We start from the raw sequence: 20,687 nt of genomic DNA, 5'->3' as shown, positions 1-20,687 counted from the left end.
TTATCCATTTTGTCCTATACACTGTAACAATAGGGAAGCTGCCCTGCATAATCTAAAAGTCCACAGAAGTGGCATGTAGAAATGAGGCCCCAGAACATGTGATATATTGCCAGGAAGGTCGGAATTTGTACTTTACAAAAATTTAAGATTGAAGATTCAAAAGGTTTATTCGTCATGTACACAGTTGTACACACACAACATGTAGTGGAATGTAACCCTGGTCACTCTGAGCAGCTGTGCATGATAAGAGAGTAACAAAATATAGAAAAATATAAGAAAAATAATAAGATAAAAAATATATGAAATGTTCAGCTGTACATAATCTATACATAAGTGATAGGTAAGAGGTATATAAGTGCAATGTGCAAGAGGCCTGAGGTATGTGCCAATGATTTGGACAGTGTGAAGCAGCACCTAGTGGCATTGAGTATTGTCCTGGTTTAGGAGCATTATGACCTGGGGGAAAAAGCTCCTCTTTAACCTTTCCGTTCTGGGATGCATTTCCCAAGACCATAGTGGAGCAACACTGTTGTAAAGTTGCGTAGTTCGAACTACAGTTCTTGAGCTGTAGTTAGAAGCTTAGTCCCGGGTAAATACATCAGCGATGGTGGAAAATGCAGTCTAATAAGGGTATAGTCACCGTGTAAGTAAGAAATGTAATAATCTTTCATAACTAATAAGGAATAATTTAGCTCTATGATCACATATAATGTGAAGTTGTCTGAAAATGTAGTTTGAAACGTAATTGTTGTGTGGGTCTCTGGTAGAGGTTGACCGATATATCGGCCGGCCGATATATCGGGCCGATATTTAGCATTTTTTAATGTATCGGCATCGGCCGATATCCGAGTGCACTACGCCGATTTTCAGACAGGCACGTCTGCGGGCAGCCCAGTGTTATTGTTGCTGTCATGCACGTAAAGGCAGTGTCTCGTGACTACGCCGGCATTGTCACGGGACAGCACTGCACTGTCACGGGACAGCGCAGAACTGTACTGTTACGTCTGGCATGCACGTATTGGCAGTGTCTCGTAGTACAGTCTGACTTGTCTGATTATCCCGTGGCAGAACGTTGAGTGCCACTGAAGGTATATTCGTCCAAAACAAACCAATATTCAATCATTAGCAGTTCTGTTTTTAATCACCACTTAGTCTTGTCGTATTTATTAGGCTATATTAATGGAAACATAATACGTGGGAAGATGTGAACGTGATTTCTACTGTTACTTAATGACAAAACAAAGAAGTTATGGCAATGATATGCTATTGTTTTTCATCCAAAGACGCGCCCCTAGTGGCACATGCCAGTTACTTCAGATTGTCACGCTGCGGGGGAAATACGATTTCTGGCAGCGCACTCATAATCCAACGCTTTGTATAAGCGTATTTTTTCACATCGCTGTAAGCATTACTCTGCTGAGAGAACGTGAATGCAATATCTACCATTTATTAATAAAAAAAAACATTGAAAACCTGATGTGTAACGAAAGCTATCGTAGCTATTCCAAAGACGCGCCCCTAGTGGTACATGACAGTTACTTCAGATTGTCACGTTGTTTTAAAAAATGGGACGTCCAGTTGGCAAATGTAATGCAGTATAACATAAACAATATAGCAATATGCATATGAATTTCAATTCAATTTTATATGGCGCCTTTCACAACAGTCATCCCAAGACGCTTGACATGGATGTGTTGTAATACATTAATATATTACAACATCATTAGACAGAGTAATACATAACGGCAAGTAAGTCATTGTGTGTGTGTGTGTGTGTGTGTGTGTCTGTCTGTTTGGTTTTTGTGTGTGTGTGTGTGTGTGTGTGTGTGTACACATCTGTCCCTACACTGACAGCCACAGTAAAATTTGCTGTACTAGCTTGACACAATAGCTTTGACACATGCTACTGATGCTTGTTTGAAGCTAAGAAAACACTGATTAAAATAACATGACTTTACAATGCTTTACGCAAACAATTTACACAGTATGACAAAAACTTTGATCGTCATAAAATGTACTTTTTTACCCTGAAAAGTATTTTTTGCAGAAGGAATGATCATATGTGGCTTCCTTCTTCCAGGAAGAAGAAGGGGCTCACTGAGTGTGTGCAGTGTGAATATCATCACTATAGTTCATTCTTGATTTTAGGAACAAGCCATGATGTAATTGGCTCATGTTGCAACCGTCTCCACTCGACCCTATATCGTTCTACAACCTGAATTAGATTTGTCAAATGACAAGAATGATGAGGATTAATATAGCATTTATGTGCTGACAGACAAATGCCAATATCACAAAGAAAAAGTCATACACTATTGACAACTACTGATTCTAAACATTACCGGCACCTGCACAAGTTCCTATGTCAACTTGGCCTCACTGTAATTTGTAAGCATATACATTTTTCTAGAATCATGTTCACAAATCCTATACTTGACAGAATACTGGAGCCTACTTATTCATTTACCTTGCACTTTTAATCCAAATATAGCTATTTCAATTTGTACTCATATCTAACTTCAACACAATATTACTTTTTGGTTCATACATTTTAAACCAATTCCATTTTCTCTACTCCTCTAGTAGTAATTTCTTTTTATTTTTAACAAAATGGTACTTAAATTACTGTATATTTCTTGTCCTGTTTTATGTGCATTGTTGAATTGTGGCTTTGAAACAGTTTGATTCTGCTTCAGTTATTCTGTAAAATGTACTGTGAATTATAACATGCCTAAAATTACTCAGTGTATGATATAGTTCCCGTGTGTTGTTTCTCATTAATAAAATCACCGCTGATAACCAAGATGATCCTTTCCCTGTCATTTTCATGAATGAATCTTAATTATAAATTGGAGTGATTTATGAATCTGAAATAATTTCACTGTTTTCATGAATAACCTATCACCATTGCAAGCTACAACATAAACATTTCTGACTAATCGTAGTATTTGTTAAATAAAAAGAAACACTTTACAATTTAAAGACACGACCCGACGGAGTCGCCAATATGTCTGCTGAATATCAGGCGCGATAAAAGACTTTGCCGGCGACTCCAAATCCTGCAGGTGTGAAAAGTGTCCTAGCAACAGCCAATGAGAACGCAAGACACGGGGTGAGGTGAAACCCGAGACAGGAGTTGAGAAAGGTGTTGAAAAGCCATAAAAGTTCAGTTTGTTTAGAACGCATTCAATTATAGTGTTCAGATAGTTATTTTTCTTGTAGCATTTACTTTACTCAGGTAGATATGCCTTGTTACTAGTCAAAATTGAATTGAGGATATGTCAGGCAAAAATACAATGGATTTTCATAATATTAATATAGTATATAGAGCTCTATAATATTAATTCTTACTAGTAAAAATACAATTCTTACAAGTAAAAGTTGCATTGTGGATATATTGAATACTGTACATTTTACTACCAAAAAGAAATCAATTTTATTTTTACTAGTAATACTTAAGTTATGATGAGTAAGCCTTATGCCAATTGAAGACAATTTGGCTCGCCATAGGGGCGAGTCTTGGGATATTTCACCTGTGTATGGGGGGGGGGGCTACTGTACAATTTGAATGCCCTTAAAATCAAAATGGTATCTGGTATGGTACAGACATTTTCTGACTCTATTCTTCTTTATCTTACGATTACACACCATAAATCCTGAGTAATTCCTCCTCAGATGATTCCAAATTTCTGTAACATTAAGGATTAGTTTTAGAGAGGTCTCCCTTACGGTCAATGGTTGAAAATCAACTGAAACTCCTCCCCTTTAGAGTTTGTCTATGGTCGCATCTTCAGCTAGAATTAAACAGGAGAGCGTCGCTGTTTAAAAATGACTCTACAAAGTTTTAATTTTACCTCATGCGAAGAATTAATAAAAAACGAAAACTGCCAATATTGTCGAGATCCAGTTTTTGCATCGTTGACACGTTCAACAAAAGCATTGGAAATTTGCAATATGTTTTGTTGACAATAACGAAGGTGAGTACATGCGTTAAATTACACCAAACTGAGAAAGATACGCATTGGCTTATATGCAAGATCTACAACTATAAATCATTTCCAAAGACGATATTTGATCATTTTAGGCCTTCTACATTCTAAGCTAAAAGTGTATTTTTTCTTTTTACTTTTACCTTTGCTTGTCACTGGAGCTGCACCCTCAAGGGTTTGCCAATTGTTCCATTAGCTGTAAGAAATTGTACCTTTTAAGGTACAGAAATGGACTATGGGCAAAATTTCTATACACCTGATGGTACATTAATGCTGTTTGTATCTTTGGGATGTTCCCCAGAGTCCATTTCTGTACCTTAACATGAACAATTACAAGGGTACAGCCCCAGTGATACTATTGGAAAGATACTATTTGACCCTTTGTTTCTGAGAGTGTAGGTACTGATAATACAGGCCAAAATAATCAGCAATGCATAAATACTTTAATTTTTTAAGTTTCTGCTTTTAGTAAAGCTGGAGGACCTGTACATGTTTTAAGCTCACTCATATTGTTTTTCAACAGAAAGGTTCACCATCCCTTGTTTTTGCCATAAAGGCAAAGAACAAAAAAGAGCTCATTGGCATTGCCCTAGGTGTGAAAAGGTGGTGTTGAGGCATTGCAACTTTACTGCGCATCTAGAAAAACATGGTAATAATTTGGAATGAACGTTGATCGACTTCACATATGTTTTAAGCATACATCTGCACAAATGAATTAAAATTACCAAGATATAATTTAATCTTGTAATCTAAACAATTAACATGTACCTATGTATTTACATTTCAGGACTTGTTCTGGCTGCGAAAAAGACAGAACTTGAAAAAGGTTTGTTAAATGATTAGCAGCAGTTATTAAATTACACAACTTTGAGGATTGGCTTTTATGTTTCTAAATATTGTAAGGGTAAATTATAAGATGTAATTAAGGTATATTTTTATATAATTTTAAAAAGATTTTTTTAATTAAATTGAATTGAGTTAGCCTTGTCTCTGTCCACTGCCTATTTTCCAGTATATAACTTTGTGTACACTATACTCCTAACAAAGATAGAACTAACAATATAAAATGCAGACAAATTAGAAAAGTCTGAAATTATACATTTTTTATTAAGCATTGACAGATACATACATATGTCTGTTGGTAGAGAGATGTGAGTGCAAAATTTTATACCAAATATTTTGTCTCCATCATCAGTCAGAATATCTGATGCTGAAATAATTGATAATTCACCGTATATTCTAAAGAACCATAGAAGTATATTTAGCAAATTGCTTCCTTTTCATACAATCATATATCTTGTTGACCCAAATACAAAACGAGTATTTTCCTCAAAATACATTTGCGGGCCAATACGATAATACCTATATATTTCTGCATTACTGTAATTTTTTAAAATTACATTACGCATAGATAATTTACATCATTGAAATAGTATATTTTATGTCTAAAATATTTAATTTGTACCTATTGTTAATGTTATTTTTATTATTTTCAGACATTGGAAAAAGATCATTTGAGGACGAGCCAGACTGTGAGAAAAAGGTTGTCGCAGCTGCAACTGTAGAGCTACATAACTGCTCCATTTGCAAGGCCTCTTTCACCTGTACTGCAAGCCTTAGGAGACATGAAAAAAAACATCATAGCTGGGATTCAGAGCCCATTGTATGTGTTGATGTAGAGAAAGGCATCTTTTTTACTGCTAAACATAAACAAGGACTCAGAACTCCAATTCATGTCTGTAAGTCTACACCATCACAAGCAATTGACTGTGAATTGCGAGACTGCAGGGAATTTATGTCCTTAGCAAAGCTTAGTGGTAAACCAGGTACGGAGTGTGAACATCTCAGAAGAGTTTCCAATGCACCTGTTTATGTCAGTCCAGAAGAACTTAAAGCGGAGACTATGGAATCAATGGCCGATCGGGGGTTAATATCCAAAGAGAGGAGGCTGGAATGCATTAAGATTGACACTGCAGCAGCTGCTGAAGGTGCCTGCGCAGTCTACCCAGTCTTCTATGATCAGTATGGTTATTCTGGAAGACATGTTTATTTTTCTGTATATACAAATGAAAAAGAAGCATGGTGTCTATTTGGCCGAACCAGAGTGACCTTTGACAAGGTGTCTGGCAAGTGCTATTGCCCTTGCAGAAGCACTAGAAAGCTACGCAGATGTTCTCACATGTGCCTGGCAATGTGGTGGCTTTATCAAGAGAAAGAGGACCTTTTAACAGCAGAAGACCAGGAGATGAGCGATAGTATTGAACCTGAAGCTGAAGATTTGGAAGAGACTTCTGATTTTTTTTCTTCAAGTGAAATACAGAAGATGACATGTTATTTATGGGAATTTAAACGAATTCCAGAAAGTCTTCCCCCAGATCTGAAAAGGGAACAGAAGCCTCTTCCAGCTGCCTTTGACCCCGAAGAGTCTCTATGTCCATACTGTCCTGGTCCCACACGACCACAACTTTCAAACCCTAAAGTTGTGACTTCAAATGCCATAATCTATGGTCTTTATTCAGTGACAAAAGGTTTGTGATACAATTAAGGTATATTCTTAACAACAATACTTTTCTTCAAACAGACCCTGATTAACCAATTGTTCTTTTTTTTATGTAGGTGTTCAAATATCTGTGAAAAACTGTTTAGTGTGCAACATGCAGGTGCGCTTCCAGGAATATAAATCTGGCTTCCACAACTTCAATAATAAAGTGCTGTTGAGCATTCCACTGTGTTCCATGCTTACTACAGCAGTTAAGGTAAAATCTCCTTTAATCACAGAACTACAGTGTCACTTTCATTCTTTTCATATTCTGCAATTATACTAATAAATATGTACTTTTTATGCAGCACAATACTGCAATCGGCCGTTTCCTTTCAATGATGGAGGATCACCTTGATGTTCATCTACATCACAACAACCTGAGGAAAGCATTTTTCCATTTCTCTGCACTGACCGATTACAAATATGAATTCTGCTGTAACCGCTGTGGACACCATCCTCCCATCCTTATTGCTAATCCAAACTTGAAAGTTGCCTTCGACCTACCAGGTGAGTATCTTATGGCAAAATTTCCTTATAAGATAAAAATATGACTAATGAGATCTAAAATAAAATTGAATTCTAAAATGTTTATTTTTTTCCACAAATAACAGTAAACCTGTTGAAAAGGCCACCAGAAGATATTCAGCAGACTGATTTGTCTGTTAATATTGAAAAGAGATGGGAAGATCTTGAGAAAGAACTCATTGCTGTTGGATTCTGTGATGGTAGTATTTTACTTACATATTTATGTAGCTGATAATTTTACACAAAACATTTACATTTACATTAGAATACATTGTTACCAATTACACAGACCCCTGGCATAACTTTAAGGTTAAGTGTCTTGCTCAGGGATACTGTGATATACCAGCTGCATTTGGGAATCAGATCTGTCACCTTGTCACCTGGGTTTATAGTGCAATACAGTTTTTGTTGCGTTTTTGTTCTTTTGAATGAACTTAAAATTTTACGTTCCTTAGGTACAAAGTCAAAGAATCCATTTACTGGTAAAGTTTCCTACTCTGCTTTCGCCCCTTGGATTGGAGCATTGAGTAGAGTGGGACCTGTTGTGCCAAAAACAGAAGTCCTAAAAGGGTTTTCAAGACATCTGTCAGATTCTGATGCTAAACCCAAGGGTTCAATTTCAGAAGACACCTTTCTTCACCTACTTGAATCCAAGAAGGTAGTAACATTGTGCTATTTACCTGAAGCTGCTCTAGAGAGTGACCAACATTCATTGATTATTGAGATGTTTAATTGCTTATTTTATCAGATGCTTTTGTCTAAAGTGGTTTATATCTAGATTTATATGAACAATCCCATAGAGTAACCTGTGATTATGTACCTTGCTGAAGAATACAGTGATGGTGGGTATTTAGTGTGGGAGTTGCACCTGTGTGTTGCACATAGTCCAGCATCCTCAAGTGGTGTGCAAATATCTGATCAGATGGTTAAAGCAGGATATTTGATAGTATCTTTATTCATTCAGAGATCGTCTTCTGTATATTACCACACTTATCCAATAAATCACATTTAGATGTATTTTTAACATGTTTATTTCTATTTTACAGCCACAGAAGTCAGAGCTGGTTTCTGCTTGTTCTGAACTTGGTGTTTCCTCAGAAGGATCTGTATCAGATATATTGAATGGCTTAGAGGAGCTTCTACTATACAAAGACATCTATCCTAAGATGTTTATTAAACTTCAAAAAACAGGAGGTACATGTTTCAAAATCAATTACTTTATGAATACTGTAAGAGAGTGGAAATGTATATATAATATGTTACGATCCAGTCTAGGGTTGGACCGCAACAAAGTGAAAGGGAAGGAGGGATTGGGGAGGACAGCACAACTAGGGCTAGGAGAAGGGAACACGGGACACAGAGGGAGTCTTTTTTTATAGTTTTTCACAAACACAGTACAAACACTAGGTGTAACGAACGTCAGGAGTGACAAAGGCCAAAGAAACAAACAAAAGCACATCTACCGAGTAACCCAAGCTGAGCTACCTAAGTGAACACAAAGAAAATGGTGAAACGAAACAACAATGCCTAAATCTATCTCCCTGACCAAACAAACAATAATCCCCACGTTAACGAATAAACAAAAAGGCAGACACTCCCTACACACCTAGTGAAACACGAAACACCAAGCCGAGGCAAAGGTATCAAAAGGGAAAACCGAGAGGCGAAGTCGAAACACAGGCGAAAGTCCAAAACCAATCAAGCAATCAGAAACAAAGGCGAAAGTACAAATAAGGGCGAGGCGAGAATCGGAAGTCAAGGGCAAAACAGTCATACACGATCAATCAATCAATAAAGCAAAAACGAACAAAGAGCGAGCTAGCAGGCGAGAAGCAAGTAGCGGGCAACGAAGGGACGAAGCGGCGAACTCTTCAGCTGGCGAACCGGAAACGCTCCGAGGGCAAGGGAGGCGGGGTCAGGTCCAGAGGGCGGAGTCGAGGGGGCGGCTGACCAATCGGCGAGTGGGCAGGACGTCCGAAGGACCTGCAGGCATCCTCCTGAACTTACGGCACGTAACACTTACGGCACGTACCCGAAACTTACGGCACGTAACACCCCCCCACACAAGAGTGAACCCACACGGGTCACCAATATACACAGATCCCAAACAAAAAACAACAAAAATCACAAAATAAACATAAGAAAACAAACAGAACATGTCACATAACCACAGTAGTCAGGATCTCGAGAGGGCATCGGCCACAAGATTGCTAGCACCTTTCTTATGCCTGATCTCTATATTGAAGGCTTGTACGATTAGTGCCCAACGCATGAGGCGCTGGTTCGAATTACACATGCGGGACAGGAAAACCAAAGGATTATGATCAGTGTAGACTATCACCGGCTGGGGAGTCTCCCCCACATATACCTCAAAATGTTGCAACGCAAATAAGAGAGCGAGGGCCTCCTTCTCGATGGTACTATAGGCTAATTGATGCTTCACAAATTTCCGAGAAAAGTAACAAACGGGGTGGTCGAGTCCACGGTTGTCCTCCTGCAAAAGGACAGCACCAGCACCGATCCCACTGGCATCCACCTCCAATTTGAAAGGCTTAGAGAAGTCTGGGGCCGCTAAGACGGGGGAGCTGCTAAGTAGCATCTTCACGGAATCGAAGGCGGCTTGGCAGGCTGGGGACCAAACGAAAGGCACCCCTTTTCGTAACAGCTGGGTCAGGGGCGCAACAACATCGGAGAAGTTTTTACAAAAACAACGGTAATAACCAGCCATTCCTAAGAATCGTCGTAACTCGCGAGGCGACCGGGGAACAGGGAAGGAAGTGATAGCCTGGACCTTGATGTCCAGGGGCTTAACCCTTCCATGTCCAACTAATTTACCTAAATAACTTACGGCTGCCTGTCCGAACTCACATTTCTCTAGGTTGAGGACGAGCGAGGCGGTCTGCAAACGAATGAACACTTGTTCCAACAAGCAGATGTGCTGCTCCCAGGTGTCCGAGTAAATGACAACGTCGTCTAAATAGGTTTCACAATTGCTAACGTCACCGAGAACCCGATGCATCAGCCTCTGAAAGGTTGCCGGTGCATTACGCAAACCGAAGGACATTACTGTATACTGGAGGAAGGTATCAGGTGTGGCGAAAGCAGAGATTTCAGAGGCACGGGGAGTTAACGGTACTTGCCAGTAACCCTTCAATAGGTCTAACTTGGTCACGAACTTGGCAGAGCCAATGCGATCCACACAGTCTTCCATACGCGGCAGCGGGTATGCATCTGGCTTGGTCACCGCGTTGACTTTCCGATAATCGGTACAAAAACGAAACGTTCCGTCAGGCTTGGGAACCAAGAGGCACGGGGAACACCAAGGGCTGCTACTCACCACCGCGAGACCGGTATCTAACAGGTAAGAGGTTTCACGAGCGAGCTGAGACCGTTTCTGTGGGTTTACCCTATACGGGTGCAGTTTAATGGGAGGGTGAGCACCGACGTCTATGTCGTGCTCAGCAGCAGGGGTGCGCGATGGGGTGTCCGAAAATAGGGACCGGAACCGACTCACCAGGGATGACAGGTCGGTTTGAGCAGACTGGGGCAGATGTCTGAGACGAGCCGAAAGGTTCTGCAGGGCCTCGGAGTTAGGAAGGCGAGCGCAAGGCAAACAGTTCCTACCAAGATGCAAGTCATCTGTCTCGGGCGAGTACGTGGTGACAGATGCGATGCCAACAGGAGCAGGCGGCTGATCCAAAGCGAGCGAGGGGCGAGGCACCGAACGTTCGAGGTAGGGTTTCAACATGTTCACATGACACATACGAGTCTTCCTTCTACGATCTGGGGTTGCCAATACATAATTAGTAGGGCTCAGCTTTTCTTGGACCACATAAGGACCAGAGAAACGGGCACGGAGGGAGGAGCCTGGCAGTGGCAGAAGAACGAGCACCCGATCTCCGGCTTGAAACGATCGGTGTTGGGCGGAACTGTCAAATCGTCTCTTCATCCTGTCCTGAGAGACGCCCAGGGTTCTCCTGGCTAATGCTCTGACCGCGAACATGCGATCACGAAGAGCGCTAACATATTTACACACGTCTTGGATAGGGGGAAATACACAGGGAGACAGCCATTGTTCCTGCAACACTTTCAGAGGGCCTCGCACAGTATGGCCAAACACTAATTCGGCAGGACTAAACCCGGTTGATTCCTGCACAGTATCACGAATAGCAAAAAGGAGGAGAGGTACCCCCTCATCCCATTCCTTTCCTGCATCCAGGCAGAAGGTACGCAGCATATTTTTAAAGGTTTGATGGAACCTCTCCAGCGCCCCCTGACTCTCTGGGTGGTAGGCACTGGATACGGAGTGACGAACTCCCAATTCACGAATCACCTGGGCGAATAGTTTGGACGTGAAATTAGAACCTTGATCCGATTGTACATACTTTGGAAGCCCAAACGTGGTGAAGAATTTGATTAGGCTCTTCACAATCACCGGAGTCCGAAGACTACGTATGGGTATAGCTTCCGGGTAGCGAGTTGCAGCACACATCAAAGTGAATAGATAACAATTACCCGAGCGAGTCTTCGGCAACGGGCCGACACAATCTATAATGACATGTTCAAAGGGTTCTCCGAATACAGGGATGGGACGTAACGGGGCAGGTGCAATTATCTGATTTGGCTTACCCACAGCCTGGCAGACATGACAAGTTTTACAGTAGTTTTTCACATCCGAATTAACTCCCGGCCAATAGAAATACTGCAACACACGGGACAACGTTTTCCGGATACCGAGGTGACCTGAACACGGGTGATCATGAGCTAAGGACAAAACATAAGCACGGTACAATCGCGGGACTACCACCTGGAACACCGTAGCCCACTCAAAAGGCGAGTCTGGTGGGGACCACTGTCGCATTAGGATCTGATCGCGAAAGAAGTATGCTGTGGGGTGCTCCTTTACGTCCGGCTTGTCCATGGCAGAGACACGACAGGGTTCCAATGAAGGGTCCTCTTTCTGAGCCGAGATCAGCGCGTCTTTACTAGAGGGAACTTCAGGGGAGGGAACAGAGTGATTAGGATCCGGGGTCACAGACTCAACCTTCGAAGGTTTATCCAACACTGGCACGGACATGAACGTGTCCTCGAGGTCAATGTCGGCAAGCTGGCGCCGCTGTGCACGAGTAAGCACACACGCAGGAAACACCGTCGGGTGTTCCACCGCTACATCATTTTCACACAGCACAGGGTCCAGAACGACTTCGGGTAGAGGAACGATTCTCTTCCCCGCTATGTCATTCCCAAGAATAAACGTAATGCCTGGGACAGGTAACTGGGGCTGGACAGCTACTCGCACGTATCCCGAGAAATCGGGAGTACACAAATAAACGGTGTGCAGGGGAACTCCAGCCACACACAAATCAATTCCCTGCACTAACACATCCGTACCACAGTACGTATTGACAGACAGGGGAATAACCCCTTCCACCAAGAAGGACTGAGCGGCTCCCCGTATCCCGCAGGATAGTCACAGGGTGCCGAGCATCCATCTCACTGAGCGAAACCAACCCCGGAAATACAAATGGTTCGAAAGCAGCGTCAATACGAGAGGACGAGGGCGAAGAACTGTTGGGGCAGGCAGCAACATTCACTTTTCTAGCTGCTGTACGAGCTTCCTTGCGCTTTAACACAGGGCACACAGATATAATATGGCCCACTTCGTGGCAATAGAAACACTCGCGTTTCTCCACGGGTGGTGGAGACGCTGGCGAGGGGGAGGATACGACTGGACGAGTTTTACGAGGCAAAGGAATCGGAGCAAACACAGTTTTGTGGGTCAAAACGAACTCGTCAGCGAGGGTGGCAGCTTCAGTTAGCGAAGTGACCTTTTGCTCATTCAAGTACACTACCACTCGATCAGGAACACAGTTCTTAAATTCTTCTAACAGGACCAGTTCCTTAAGCTGGTCGTGGTTAAACACACCACTAGCGCCGCACCACTTATCAAATAAGACGGCTTTCTCGCGTGCGAACTCCACGTATGTTTGGCTGGCGGATTTGGGAAGCTTTCGAAAGTTCTGCCGATAAGCTTCCGGCACTAACTCATAAGCGCGAAGCACAGTAGCCTTCACAATGTCGTAATCTAGGCTCTGCTCTAACGCAAGAGCCGAACAAACCTCCTGTGCCTTACCCACAAGCTTACATTGCAGTAACAATGACCAAAGGTGTTTGGGCCAGTTCAATGTCATAGCAATGCGCTCAAAAATGGAAAAGTAGGCGTCTACCTCATTTTCCCGAAACACAGGAACAAGACCGATGTGTCGGCTCACATCAAAGCTCGATCTACCAATTTCCGGGGAGACAGGCGAGCTCAAGGGAGATCGGGGACGGGGTCTAGGAGCGTCTTGGGCGTCAGCCTGGTCTCGGGCGGAGCGAGCTGCGGGTGGAGGTGTACCTGGTGTGGGTACCTTACGCGGAAGAGGCATTGGTTTTTGGTCGCCCATGCTCATCCGACGTAACTCCAGCTCCTTCTCAGCCTCCATCTCCATAGCCCGGACACGGAGTAGCTGAGCCTGGTACTCCTGTCTCTTAATCTCAAGCTCTAACTCCCGTAACTTAATTGTCAGCAGTAGGTCCTCCCTGGTTGAGCGGGGATCTCCAAGATCCATGCGGTGTCCACTCCCTGGATCGTCGCTGCTGGCCTCCGCTACAGCAGACATCCGAACCGGGGTGGCAGCAACACTAGGGGATCCACCCAACTCAGGCAGTATACCTTGCTGAACCAATTCATCGAGCAGAATTTGCTTAACAACCCGCTTGGAAGCCTCAGCGGGGACCAAAATGTTAAAGAAGTCTGCTATCTGTAGCAGATCATCCTTGCGGCACACATCAAATTGTTCGAGTGTGGGGTAAAGGGTGAACGCAACAAGGTCGAATTGGGCCATCACGATTACTGCAATTATCACAACACCCCCCCACACAAAAAAAATCCGCCAGACAAGCACGAAAGGGAAAGAAGGAAAGGACGAGCCCCCAATTTTGTTACGATCCAGTCTAGGGTTGGACCGCAACAAAGTGAAAGGGAAGGAGGGATTGGGGAGGACAGCACAACTAGGGCTAGGAGAAGGGAACACGGGACACAGAGGGAGTCTTTTTTTATAGTTTTTCACAAACACAGTACAAACACTAGGTGTAACGAACGTCAGGAGTGACAAAGGCCAAAGAAACAAACAAAAGCACATCTACCGAGTAACCCAAGCTGAGCTACCTAAGTGAACACAAAGGAAATGGTGAAACGAAACAACAATGCCTAAATCTATCTCCCTGACCAAACAAACAATAATCCCCACGTTAACGAATAAACAAAAAGGCAGACACTCCCTACACACCTAGTGAAACACGAAACACCAAGCCGAGGCAAAGGTATCAAAAGGGAAAACCGAGAGGCGAAGTCGAAACACAGGCGAAAGTCCAAAACCAATCAAGCAATCAGAAACAAAGGCGAAAGTACAAATAAGGGCGAGGCGAGAATCGGAAGTCAAGGGCAAAACAGTCATACACGATCAATCAATCAATAAAGCAAAAACGAACAAAGAGCGAGCTAGCAGGCGAGAAGCAAGTAGCGGGCAACGAAGGGACGAAGCGGCGAACTCTTCAGCTGGCGAACCGGAAACGCTCCGAGGGCAAGGGAGGCGGGGTCAGGTCCAGAGGGCGGAGTCGAGGGGGCGGCTGACCAATCGGCGAGTGGGCAGGACGTCCGAAGGACCTGCAGGCATCCTCCTGAACTTACGGCACGTAACACTTACGGCACGTACCCGAAACTTACGGCACGTAACAAATATGATATGTCACATTTCTTTAGGTGGAGTTCTTCATGCAAGTTGCATGCACTCAGTAGTTTACTACTGCTCTCCCCTCTGGTGGCAAGAATCAGCTAGAGACCACACTGATGGTCTTCTTAGCTTCAAAATTCCACCAACGATATACATCTCAGATGTTGCTGGACGCGTCGCAAGACACACAAACAACCGAACAGCACAGCAGTTTTTTCAGCCTAATGATGGAAGGCTAAGTTCGGCAACACCTGAAAATATCTCCAAGGCTTCACAAGGAAAAATCAACATCAATTTCTCATGGGTTAAATTTTTAACCCAACCAGGAGGCCCTGTACTCTCAACGTCTACGAACCCAAGCCTACAATCACCACATCCAGTTACACGAACAGCTGACAGATTTTCCCTTTATGATCGGTTTCACCAAAGAAACCAAAAAAGACCAGAAGAAAAGCTCAGGAGCCTTGAGCTGCTTCCAGATGTGGCAAACATCCTCAACAGTTCTGTGGCTGAACAGCTCAATAAGGAGCTTGCTAATTCAAGATACTTTCTATGCCAGCTCAAAGATTTTCATTACATGTTTATGCTGAGACTAGTCTTCCATCTGCATAATCAACGGATCAACTTGGCATTCTTCTCCAAGATGCAACAACAGACAGATCACCATACAGATATTGGCTGTGATGGGAGGATAACCCTTTTTGGCACATGTAAGTTTGCAAATTTTCTTAAGTTGTAAAGTATTCCAAATAGATTTCAGTATTGATTAATTTCAGTATTGATAACTGATTTCACAATTTCACATTACACTTTGTGTTTACATAGCTCAACATAAACAAGGTCCAATGGGAAAGGAGCCTTACCCATTAGTGGAAAAAAAAGAGACAGAAGGTCAAGAAAAGATTATTAGTTGTTCAGAAAAAGATGGAAAGCAAAGACACAAGTTCTCTTTGATGCTGTTTCCAACTGAACCAGAAAACAAGGTATTCCATTATTTTTGGTAGGACGCAATCAATAACACTTAAACAACTTAAACAAATGCATGTATTTATTATATTTCCTTTGTTGTCAAATAAGGACAAACTACTGGAGTTGCATAAAAAGGTAAAAGACCGGAAGCATCTCCTCGTTAAGTTTGGCTCAAGTGGTGCAAGCTTAGAAGATCTGCGTAGCCTCCTGCCACCGGAGTACCTAACAATGGAACATGATGCACCTACTGCTCCGCTACCATGGTTAACAGATGATGTAAGTTTTACTGACAAGATTATCCTTCCATATGAACTATCTGATTAACCCGGCATTTATTCAACTCTTTTTCTTCCGCCAGGTGGTAAATTGCAGAATTGCCCAACTTGGACAAGGCAATAAGAAGGTTTGTGAGAAAATAATCAACAATTACTGATGTATTTACATATATGTTATTACATGTATGTCTTTGTGAATACAGGTGAAGATACTGCCCACATATGTCTTTGTTTGCTGGTGGCGTGACTGGCATACACTTCTTCAGATATCAGATTGCACTCTTGAGTGGTCCTTGAAGGTAATCATTCAAACATGGAATTGTTTTTCTGAGAATCTTTGCATTCATATAGACAATTATCACCCTTGGAACCCATGAAAATCAGCCATAAATTGAAGACAGTTAAATACAGTATTATACAAGGAAAAAAGTCCCTCAATTATGGTCTTACAATCCAGGATCCAAATACATTTCCAATAAATGACAAAAACAAAAGTTATTTTTGCTCTCATACTAATCAAAATGTTGTTATCCTCTGGCAGGATATGCAGTCTCAGTGTACAGTGTTGTTTCCAAGATGTGTTGGAGGAAAAACACCAGAAAAAGGAAACCACTTCATACTTTGGGTATGAACTGTACTTTTATGTAATACACTTGTTCTCAGAAATAGTATGGTATTTCTAATTATACCACTGCTTTGCAGGTATTTGATGGGGCTCATAAAGAAATTAGAATTTATGACTCCATGCAATACCATTCCAAGATTGAGAAAACAGATATGGAGATTCTAAGGTATGGAATGCAAAATTGCTTTAAAGTGATTCTAAGTTTTGGGTCAATTATTCTCTTTCTCTGTCAAAGTTAATTGCTACTCAAGTGAGAGAGTTAAACATATTAAGCTCATGATTGACTAAAGATTTCAACTATTTAAAAAAATATCACTATATTCTGGAGAAATAAACCTCAAAAAATGTATTTGCATTTTGTATGTCAGGTTTGCATTTCAGTCATACTGGAACCTGGATGAATGGTCTGTCTGTTTCCCAAGTCAGTGGTTTCAGTCAGATCAACAGAACTGTGGTGTCTTTGTGTGCACAGTATGTATAATTATTTAAAAAATATTTAATTATTTACAGTAATGTTTCTGTTTGTAATGTTATTGATCCGGAAATTCAATTTCTGACAGATGGCAGAAATGGAGGTGAGAGGAATGTTTGCTGAGACAGAAACACTGAAGATGCCTCAGCTAAGATATCTTCGTCAGTACCACGCTACATCCCTCATAAAAGACAGAGTAATCCAGGTGAGACAGAGTGGCAGGTTAGGCTCTTAATATTGATAGATACAAATAATTTTAAATCACTTTTCTGTTTCAATGAAATGGGTAACAAACATGTTAGCTGTGCATCAATCATTCTGTACCATTGTGTTTATGGGTATCTTGTTACCAGGTTAAAAGAAGTAGAGGCGAAGTTTGCATGGCAGCTGCCTTGCATGTGTGTACATTTCAGAAGCTAGCAGTAGAAGGGTAAGAACATTCAATTATACACACTACATTTTTGTAAAACTCTCCAGATTATTTTACCTAATGTTTGTCTTTCAATATTAATTTCACACCAACAGTTCATTGTATCCCGAGGTCACTGTGCTAAGCTGGGTTCAATGTGACCAGTGCAATGGGTGGCTACACACAGACTGTGCTGGTGTTCAGGAGAAGAGTCTAAAAGGTAGCTTTAACTGCGGCTGTCAATTGCCACTTCAGAGATCCTTTGACAGGTATGTAAATATCATACACAAAAGTTTCTAACAATAATAATAAAATTGTGTAAGACTGAAAACATGATAATGAGTAATAATGTGTACAGAATCTATTTTAAACTTCCCATTTTCCACTGAAACAAAACTGTACTGTACCGTAACCTCTTTGGCATACATAGAAAAAAGTTGTGACACAGTAGAATACAGCTGTCCCAACAACATTGTTTCTGTACATCATTGAAAACTTACCATAATCTACTGTCACAGTATATTCACAGAAAAGTAATGCAACCAGCAAAATACTGTTAAATTACAATATATTTTTATATCTTTCACGCATCTGACACTCACGCTTTCTGACTCTCATACAAGAAATCTTATAGCAAATCTATACAATTACTTTAGAAGTCTAAAAAATAGCTACATCAAAACCATTGCAGTAGTTTGCAAACCCTACAGATTATTTACAAGGCAATAAACTGTTAAATACATATAAATGCATGTGCATGTGTGTACAGACTTGAATTGAAAATCTCACTCCAGCCAGCCGATTGAAGTTGGCAGCCCTGCAGTGGGCAGTTACAGCATCAACTGTTAGTGTTTTTAATATTATCAGTTGTTTTCTACAGGCTTTACATGACGCATTGCTGTCAAGACAACAGAGATCATGTCGGATGTATCTATGGGAGCATCCAGAGACTTCCCTGAGACTCAAACAGCTATGCAAACCAAGGTCTTTATTCTTCAGTGAAGATGATGTAAGTGATTTAAACAACAAGAGTCGTGTAAAATTGGTTTCTAAAAACTGAAAACTAGGCTCATACATTTTCTACACTCATTGCAAAGTAGTGTCGTATCTGTTAAACAGACCAATCAACTGGCTGATAAAATCTAAAGGGCTCTGAAGCTCAGTGATGACCCAGACATGGTGGACTTCATGTTTGATATCATGATTCCTGAGGTAATACAAAAATGCACAAAAAAATATAATTCTGTATATTAGATAAAAGAAGCTCAGACTATGCTTAACTTTGTTATCTGTTTTAAGGTCACCATCAAAATTCTGATGACCCATGAAGGCTTTTGTCGCTACAAAGCTGAACTCTGCCTTCAGTCTGGAAATTTAACACCATGAAAAATGCATGAAGAAAACTTATAATACTAAATTTAATAAAACGTTTGTTACTGTTTTTCGACAACATTTGTGCATCGTTCCCTTTATTTGTTTGATAAAGCAAAGAGAGACCTGTAACTGTTAAACCCTAATGTAATGGTTGTGATGTTAGTCTCTGTGTTAATGATGGCTAAATGAAATCTAGCGGGGTGAGAAAATACAGCAAATGGTTCATGAAGCTTAATTTGATCATCACCACTCTCATGAGAAGAGCACCTGAAGACTGTTTATAGGTAACAAACTGAGAAGGATCTGGCTGCAGAAAACTGGGCAACCTCTGCTAGGAGGATCTCCACTGTGGGGCCACATATGACATTAGGCAAACTACAGGAGCACTGGGCTAAATTATAGGATATTATTATTGTCATTAATAATAATAATAATAATAATAATAATAATAAATATATAGAGCTTTACAACATAACTTTTTACTAGTAAAAATTTAATGCAAAAATGCAATTTTTCTTTTGCAGTTTCTACTAGTAGGAATCAAGTTATTTCGACTAAGCCTGAGACTATTGAAAGACAATTTGGCCTGCCATATACGCATGGCATTTAGTAAATGCTGTAATAAAAACGCCTCTGTAATTAATTTGTACATGCAACATATTGTTTGCATTGTAATGACCCTTATAAAACAACCTTCCTTAAAAGGAAACAGAAAACTAACCCATTTAGCGTGACAATCTGAAGTAACTGGCATGTGCCACTAGGGGCGCGTCTTTGGAATAGCTACGATAGCTTTCGTTACACATCAGGTTTTCAATGTTTTTTTTATTAATAAATGGTAGATATTGCATTCACGCTCTCAAGGCAGTGTAATGCTTACAGCGATGTGAAAAAATGCGCTTATACAAAGCGTTGGATTATGAGTGCACTACCAAAAATCGTACATCCCCCGCAGCGTGACAATCTGAAGTAACTGGCATGTGCCACTAGGGGCGCGTCTTTGGAATAGCTACGATAGCTTTCGTTACACATCAGGTTTTCAATGTTTTTTTTTATTAATAAATGGTAGATATTGCATTCACGTTCTCTCAGCAGTGTAATGCTTACAGCGATGTGAAAAAATGTGCTTATACAAAGCGTTGGATTATGAGTGCACTACCAAAAATCGTACATCCCCCGCAGCGTGACAATCTGAAGTAACTGTCATGTACCACTAGGGGCGCGTCTTTGGAATAGCTACGATAGCTTTCGTTACACATCAGGTTTTCAATGTTTTTTTATTAATAAATGGTAGATATTGCATTCATGTTCTCTCAGCAGTGTAATGCTTACAGCGATGTGAAAAAAACGCTTATACAAAGCGTTGGATTATGAGTGCGCTGCCAGAAATCGTATTTCCCCCGCAGCGTGACAATCTGAAGTAACTGGCATGTGCCACTAGGGGCGCGTCTTTGGAATAGCTACGATAGCTTTCGTTACACATCAGGTTTTCAATGTTTTTTTTTATTAATAAATGGTAGATATTGCATTCACGTTCTCTCAGCAGTGTAATGCTTACAGCGATGTGAAAAAATACGCTTATACAAAGCGTTGGATTATGAGTGTGCTGCCAGAAATCGTATTTCCCCCGCAGCGTGACAATCTGAAGTAACTGTCATGTACCACTAGGGGCGCGTCTTTGGATGAAAAACAATAGCATATCATTGCCATAACTTCTTTGTTTTGTCATTAA

At 41.2% G+C, this 20,687-nt stretch overlaps 2 long non-coding RNA genes across 2 annotated transcripts; both read left to right on the top strand.

Annotated features, from left to right (window-relative positions):
• The first annotated feature begins 16,828 nt into the window (after positions 1-16,828).
• Positions 16,829-17,379, top strand: LOC140583115 (uncharacterized). The gene is made up of 3 exons (XR_011985904.1): positions 16,829-16,866; positions 17,069-17,171; positions 17,261-17,379. It is a non-coding gene; the product is annotated as an uncharacterized lncRNA (long non-coding RNA).
• Positions 17,380-18,381: 1,002 nt separating this feature from the next.
• On the top strand, positions 18,382-19,031 carry LOC140583114 (uncharacterized). Its single transcript, XR_011985903.1, has 3 exons — positions 18,382-18,590; positions 18,701-18,793; positions 18,881-19,031. It is a non-coding gene; the product is annotated as an uncharacterized lncRNA (long non-coding RNA).
• Positions 19,032-20,687: the final 1,656 nt, after the last annotated feature.

Source organism: Paramormyrops kingsleyae, chromosome 25, assembly GCF_048594095.1.
Source record: "Paramormyrops kingsleyae isolate MSU_618 chromosome 25, PKINGS_0.4, whole genome shotgun sequence".
In the NCBI taxonomy this organism is placed as follows: Eukaryota; Metazoa; Chordata; class Actinopteri; order Osteoglossiformes; family Mormyridae; genus Paramormyrops; species Paramormyrops kingsleyae.
The sequence above is the reverse complement of the archived record's forward strand: the minus strand, read 5'-3'. Positions and strand labels throughout refer to the sequence as shown.